Here is an 8,411-nt window from a genome sequence, read left to right as displayed (position 1 = left end):
AAAATTACAGAAAGTAAAAAAGCAAAAACAATTTTTTTCCAAGCAAACGTTTTTTCGTTAAAATATCTCATTTTTAAAAAAAATGATGGTTACAACGTTTTTCCAGTGAACTCTTCAATTGATAAAGCTTGAGTTTCCGTCTGATTTCGCTACCCAGATTAATGAATTTTCAATGTACTATCGCCATCGTCGACGTATATAGTACAATTCCTTTATGAGTAAATAATAAAAGGTCGCTATCGCCACCGTCCGCGAATGCGTATCGTATTAGGCCCTTAAAAGAGACTGCTAAGAATTATAGATTCTCGCGTATCTCCATACAGGGCGTTATCATATTTATGGGAGGTGCTGTAGAGCGCGACACGAAAACCGCATCTATCGGTGCGCATATTTTTAAATACTAATTCGGTGTGCGCGCACTTCTTTGTTGATCTTGTCTGGTCCCGCGTTGTATAAGCCCCTTTCAGATTACGCGATCGACTACTACGCGGCCTTATCCGCGGCTTTCGACGACACGAAGCGAAAATGAGCTGGTAGGAAACATACCCGAGTCAAAGTAATCGCCGATTCTCGATCTATGCAAATGACTCAATAAGGAGACCACAGTTTAAGAGTTTCGATACTTTGAATATATGTATGTACAGTTTATTTTTCTTCTTCTTTTAACGTACTCTCTCTCTCTCTCTCTCTCTCTCTCTCTTTCCTCTTTATCTCTCTCTAGTTTCTAAAATTTGGTTTAAAAGTTAGTTCTAAAGTTCTTTTTTAACGTCCGTGATTAACATATATTACATCATATGTATTAAATTATATATGTATCATATATCTACGAGTATTATTTTATTTTCTTATTTTCTACTTTCGTGGAAATTTAATACTAGCCAATTTATTACTGCAAGAGAGAGAGAGAGAGAGAGAGAGAGAGAGAGAGAGAGAGGAGAGAGAGAGAGAGACTGCAACAATTAATTACTTATTTGGAGTATTAAAAGCGAATAACAAAATGAGCAATTATGTTTTTAATACTTGAAATAAGTAATTAATTAATGTTTGTCCTTGTAGTATTAAATTGTAAATATCTTTTTCATTTTTTTATTTTCTTATACTAGACACTTGTTCTAGAATATTAATAATTTTATTCCTCTCTCTCTCTCTCTCTCTCTCTCTCTCTCTCTCTCTCTCTCTCTCTTTCTCTTCCTATTATATGTACTCGTTTTTGACTTCATTGCACGAAGACAAGGATTTAACGGTAATGCATCTCGTGACGACGATATAAGATCTTGTCAACGCGAGAGGCGGAAGTAGGCTCGCGGCAGGCTATGTTCGCTGATTCGAGAGGAATAATCGGATTACAGCTCACAGTACCATCGCGTGTGCGGGGTGCGGTTCATTGTTGAACGTTGACTCGAGAGGGATGAAACCCACGTGTAGCGATGATGTTGCGGCGCGTTTCTCGGTGAGACGTTGTCGAGCCCTTTCTCCCCCTTCTCCCCACCCCTCTCTCCCTCACTCTCTCTTTCTCTCTCTCTCTCTCTCTCTCTCTCTCTCTTTCTCGAACACTGTGCTCACCCAACAATCGAGAGATTCGAGCGATGTGGGACCAAATGAATCTCATTCCGGGGCTTCGAACGCCGACACGTGGCCTCATGCTATTACATAATATAATATCGATCTCGCACGCTCCTGTCTGCGGTGTCCTGCGATCTTTGCCGTCCTGTTGGAATCGTCAATGACTTCGGCCTTACAGACTGATCAAGCGATCCCACGCGAGCACGTCGACTGTGATCTTATCGATGATCATCTGCGATGAGGGCCAACGATATACGATTACAATACGCCCGAGGCGCGTGATGTTTCGACCTCCTTTACGATCCGCGAGATTTAAGCTATCCGCGATATCCGGATAATTTTCTATTCTTCGATGCTCTATGTTCGTGTAAAAAAAGGATCATCGCATCCTACGCGTCGCCGTTACCACGAACGATTGGGTGCTTTACATTTATAGAGCTTCCGATCCGAGCGGATTTGCTCCCATTTGGGTTGGATAACGTTCTACTATTGGTCGACGTTACATATTCCATCAATAGGAGAACATACAACGTCATTAATCCAATCTAGGTTGGTGCAAACCCGCTCGGGGTCGAATACGCTATTTATAGTGACACAAGTCGACACAAACATCATCCCATCTTTCTTGGCGTTCAATGAATAATAAAGGTAAAACGACACGTATTATATCGATTTGTGTCACCAAATGGAAAGTACTCTTTGTTTTCCCATGCCTGCAGCATGACTTGATTTTCAGAGCTAGCGGTCCCACGATGGAAACTGACAATCGACAATCGACGAAAGACGATTTTATCAGCGTCGCATCTCGCGCGTCGCTAATTATCGCGAATATTATCAGCATATAGGTACGCGAACCGCGCCGCGCCGAGCCGAGCCGACTCGCATCGCGCTGAATCATCGGTGCGGCTTTATTAAGCTCCGATGCACCTGCGAGCGAGGCGGAAGCGATGCGTTCCCATGAAGAAATCTCGCCACCCGTAGGAAACACCGTCCACGTATGCGTACACGGAGCCTGAGAAGGACGCGCGGGGATTTAACTGCGCGGGGTGAGAGAGAATTCAGGGACGAGAAGAATTGCTGTTCTCTATGTTTGTTTGTCGGCTAAGCGCGTTAGTCTTAATCCATTCGTCGTCGCTATTTTTTCGGTATATCCCCCGTATGCTAGACTAACAAAGCGTTCAACATAATCACGCGTAGCATCGGTCGATCATCCCCCCCGGGAAAGGAAGGCAGCGTGAATCGAATGTCGCTTATAGATCGAACTCACAGCATTCCCGCTCGATGACGAAACGACCTGTGCTATTACAGGTGAGCGAGAAATCGTTGGTATGCGCTACCAAAACTCACCCGTTATAGTTCCGCGGCCTTTGTCGTCGACTGTCCTCGAAAATCAAAAGAATAGCGATTTTCTTCATAGCGTGATCTCGTAACTCGATCTTAAAATCATATAAAAAACAGTGAGATGCGAATAGGGATGTGTGATTTTCAGATTGATTTGTTAAAAATATATTTTTTGCAAAAAAAATTGTTTTAAAATACTCTCTTTATAAAAAAAAATAGTTCTTTATAAAGAAAGATCGGTTTAAAGTAGCTAAAAATCTTTTTAGTTGGAAAAATCAATTTTTCACAAAATAGATCGATTTATTGTAAAATCTCTAAATGAATTTTTGGGAGACTAGAATGTCCTTAGAAACGAGTATAAAAAAGTTTTGCGTTTATATATGAATGTACGATCAATTGGATTGAACTTTCTATAATGCTACGTAATTTGAAATTTTGAAGTCACATATTCAAATACTAATATTTTTTAAGTTTTATTTTATTTTTTTATTATAACTAAGCGTAGTATTTCACTACACTTGCTTCATTCTTTATTGTAATGTCTTCACAGCAATTTTCTTTTTACAAAAGAATGAAATAGTTTATTGGACAATTGTTTGACAAGAGGAGACATTGTAAAATATCAGATTATAAAAATGTTTCTTAAAGATGTTTCTAAAATAAAATGTTTAAAATGCAACATACATCTCTGTTTAATTTCAAATTCAAATCTTTTTATAGATTTTTGTTCTATAAACAACATAAGTAAAACTATGTACGTACAAATGTTGTGACTTTTTATAAAAGTTATTTTTTAAAATAAAATATATAAAATATTAAAAAATTGAAAATTAATTATTAGTTTATATTTTCAAGTTAATATTTATTATTTAATTATTATACGTTATGTGATTTAGAGATGCACCGTGCTGTCTCGACGCTAAGTTTCTTAAACATGAAAAGAAATTAAATTATAGACATTATAAATTTTGCTAAGGATATAAAAATGTAGCTAAATACAAATCTGAAAATATATATATAATTTTATCGGATTGTTAGAATTATTATGTGTAGGATGTTCAAACTGGTTGCTAAAATATCAAATTTTTTTTCGACCTTGCACATTATGTTTGAGTTTATATAAATATATTGATTAATAAGATTTAATAAGGTTATTTTTAGATTTATATTTGGTTAAATTTTTATATAGAAGTAAATATAATTTTTAATTAATTTTGTACCTTATATAATGAACTCTAAGTTATTATGATCCGTTAATTTTGCCGATAATATTCAAAAATAATTTTATGAGATAATTTTAGAAATCGATTTTCTCACACTTGTGTAATTATAAGAATGTCTTGTCGATTGATATTTAATCGCTTTTGTTGACAGAAGTGTGTTTTGACTTGTATTCGCGCACACATTCTGTTTTTCGTGTGTAAGTAAATATGTTATTTATCGGCTTTTGCAATTTGATCGAATGATATGTACGATCATCTTTAATTGTGTGTCGTTCGAGTCGCTCTGTTGCCATTTCTTGTCGCTAAATAAGATTTTGATTGTGGCTCAAATTGAAATCCTCTTGAAAACGTTTTTTCGCAAAAATCATTTTTCAAATTTGCGACCAAAAGTAAATTAAATTTCTTCTTTTCTTTTCCGGAGTAATTATTATAATATTGCTGAAATTGGCTTAAAATTAAGCCGAAATGTTAATTGACTTTTATGTATTTCTTATTGTAATTAAGAGACAAACATATTTTATTGCGAATTTATAATACGCACCTGCAATTACCGTATCTTTTGACTTTTACTTATACTCTTGCTAGCATTCCTTTAATTTTGAAAATCCTAATATTTTATCTATTGTTAAATTTCCTTTTGTTTTCTTGACCGCATCTCGCCAAATAGGCGATAAATACTTATACGTGAAAAAAGTTCTTCAAAGAAAATTTCATCAAAGAAATGATGAACGATGGCATATATTGTGAAAGAATGATAAATAGATAATAGATAGATAGTTAGATATAGATAGAGAGAAAGAGAAGGGAGACGAAATGCGAGAGTTCGTAGGGCGAGAGATGGTTTTCGTAAGGTTGAACACAGTTTTGGCGATAACGAGCGGATTTGCAATCACGACTATATTGTGCAGGATCCTGCTGTTAGCTAACTTCAAGAGGGATGAAACACAGGCGCCCTGAGATCACAGAGCAAGAGGCTGAATGTAGGATACGGACGAAGAGGATGAGAGAGCGTCGCGTCGACTCTCCGTTACTGTCGCAATCGCTCGCGTCTGCTGCGTGGTAGACACCGACTGAGAATGTCAAATTTGCAGAATATTATCGCAGAATTATTTATTCGTACTTCTGAAATTTAATTCGTACTAGAACACGCGACTTCGCTCGCAATTCCGAAACTGTCCACAGTCTTTAAAAAAAAAGTTAACAAATCCAAAGATTTGTAGACAAAAAAGCACAATGAAACAAATATTTTTATTTTCGGAGACATTGCGAGGCTTTTTTTGTATAAACATTGAGAGAAAAATGTTTGGTATTTGTGATATAATATAATTGGATGGTAAAATAATGATAGTTAGGAGCTTCATTTTTATAATTATTACTGCTATAATATTAATAATAATATAATAAATTTATAGCTCTACAAAAAAAAAATATATTGGCACCAAAAATGATGATAAATTATAGAATACATTAAGGTAATTATAATCATTTTCTTTCTCAATGATGAGATTCACGCTCAACAGTAAAATCTTCAGAGTTAATCGAGGTCAAAGCATATCGTGACATTTCACAGTGCCAAGATTTACTAGGCCAAGACCTCTCTGTTACAGTTTGTCCTTCTGTCACAATTTGTTTGTCCTTACCGCTTATATAATATAACTGTGGTCCACGTAAACGCGGAGACGAGGCAGATAGTACGTTGTTAAACACTCGCGTCTTCGGTTGAGAGGCAGCGAACCGGATTTTTATAACGTTCCTGCTGTTTGCACAGCAGGTGTTTAGTGATGCGAGTCCGACTCGCTATCCCGCTTTCTCGAATTTGTATTCTTTTACGAGAGATCTGGGGATTCCGGGGATCTGGGTGACAATAGAGTCGCAGGTTCCGTGGCTCGAGGTCTCGTGGCACATCCCGACGTTCGAACGCGAACAGGTCCGATAGGCGATCATTTTAATGATAATAATATAGTATTTCTATACCTACAATAGTATCGTGACCGAAGACTCCTCTCTAGACATTTTAGGAAACATCGCGAGGGCGGACTCTTCTAACTCAGCGTGACATGTGAAGAACGAGCGAGGGATAATCAACAGAGATAAAAAATGCGAGGGTGTAATTGCAGGCTGAAAATATTGTGCGACATCGTAACTAATAATTAGGCTATTCAGCATTAAAATCCACTGGATAGTATTTATTTCGGCCCAATCAGAATATAACTTTGATCCAAATTGAAAAAAATGTTTAAATAGCACGCATGCTCAAAATGAGGATATAAGAAATAAGATATAAGAAATGAAGAAATTGTCTTAAAACTTTAAAATCTTTTCACATATGAGGATTGTTTACACTGAGGAAAAACTATATCAATTTAAACAGATATTTAGTTCAATACTGTCAACTAAACGTTTAGCAAATAAATATTTGTTCAATGGAAGAATGTTAAATTAAATTAATAGTTCTTGCAACAAATAAATATATCTTTATGTTTAATAAATATTTAGTTGGCAGTGTTCAAATAAATATTTATTAAAATTGACTATAATATCTTCGTCAGTGTCAAGCATTGTCAAAATTTGGGTGAAGGTACAACACCCGATTTTACGGTAATATTTGTGCATTAATGTGAAACTTACGGATTACTATAAAAATAATAGCGGCGGTGCTCTCAGATACTCGCGACTGGGTACGTTATTAATTATCCAATTTTTTCCTCGTGGATGCACGTGACTGCCGGTTCGGTACGTTCCTCGGTGACCGTCGACGGGCTCGGCTCTCGATCGCGTCGATTAATGGGCTCATACGAACGGCTCGTGGAGATGCGGGACCGTCGCGTTGTCGCCTTCGATTTGTTCGGCACCGACGGGACGGGGTGGAACCCCGCAGGTTTGCGCCACGAGAGAGGATCCTCCAAGCACCTCGCGCGAAGAAGGACCTTTGTTCACAGTTGGCATCGCCACCGGAATAATTCGACTGCCATTTTTCTCGCTTTATGCCGGGTAAGCGTTACTAATGGCTCGTTCTCGAAGCGGCGCGAGGCGACACGAGAGAACTTGGCGCACATAGGTAAATTTACACGGTTTTACGCGCTTGCTTCGAAGTTAATAAATAAAGGCGCGGACTCTCGGAAATGCACGCTCGTTCGTCTTCGAGCATGCAGATGTTTGCGAGTAATGTTGCGAATGGCTGCGGTCGGCAGAAGAAGCAGCTGTTGTAATATTCTTTAATATGATTCGCTGCGTTCAGTAGGAGAAATAGCTTTGCAACTATTGTAACATTCTTTAATATCACTGGTTTATATATTTAAATCCAATGAGAAATTGAGGACAAGACCAATCGATTAAAGAATTTCATAATTGCATTTTATAGTTGCTTCGCAGTTTTTTCTATTAAGCGCAGCCATTTATAGTTATACACTAAGATTCCTCAGTGAGGAATTAAAGCCAAGAACCAATTATATTAAAAGACTTTGCACAGCTGCTTCTCCTATGTAACTAATGTTTTGGAACGCTGCGAAAACGATCGCGATTCTTAGTGACTTTATGACTTTACGACGTCTTGATAAAATTATGTAATTAATTGCCCCGATGGAACACGATTTATTCGACAGCACAACGATCATCTATCTTCTCCAAGGAAATCGAGTGTTTAACGGGCGAGACATTTCACGGATCACCGATCGCCCAGCAATAAAACACACGGGTGACAGAATCGAAAACCCGTTTGACAGTTTTCCACAACGCCAGAAATTCATATTCATTTTGGGCGTGGACGTGAATACGCGCGCCCGCAACCAAACCAAACGGGATCGTAAATGTATAATGTACTGCGTTGCGTCTGTGTGCATGGTGATGCTAAATGCATGTAGAGAGATAGAAATGGTATAGACCGTGAGTGTGTGGGGGATAGTGGTGATAAAAGCCGCCAGTCTATTCGGGGATGATTTACGATTCGGTCTGCGGCGAGGTGAAAATACAAACAGGTGCTCGAACTTCCTCGAAAACTCATATTTATTTGGATGAAAGAAGAGGATCCATGAAGAAGATCCATTTCGTATCCTTGATTAACATAAAATTGTATTAAACGTTCTTCCATTCTGTCTCGTTTGATGAGCGGAGAGGATAAAAAGTTGATGAAAATGTTTAATTTTGCACTGACAATGAGGAAAAAAGTGTTTGATAAGTATTTAATATGTGTGACTATATAATTGCATAGTAAATTAATTAGGATAATAAGACTATATAATTCATATTTCAATGCCAACTATCCTGTATTTTATTTGATATATAGAA

This window comes from Trachymyrmex septentrionalis, unplaced genomic scaffold (genome assembly GCF_001594115.1).
Source record: "Trachymyrmex septentrionalis isolate Tsep2-gDNA-1 unplaced genomic scaffold, Tsep1.0 scaffold52, whole genome shotgun sequence".
In the NCBI taxonomy this organism is placed as follows: domain Eukaryota; kingdom Metazoa; phylum Arthropoda; class Insecta; order Hymenoptera; family Formicidae; genus Trachymyrmex; species Trachymyrmex septentrionalis.
This window is presented reverse-complemented; position numbering follows the sequence as displayed.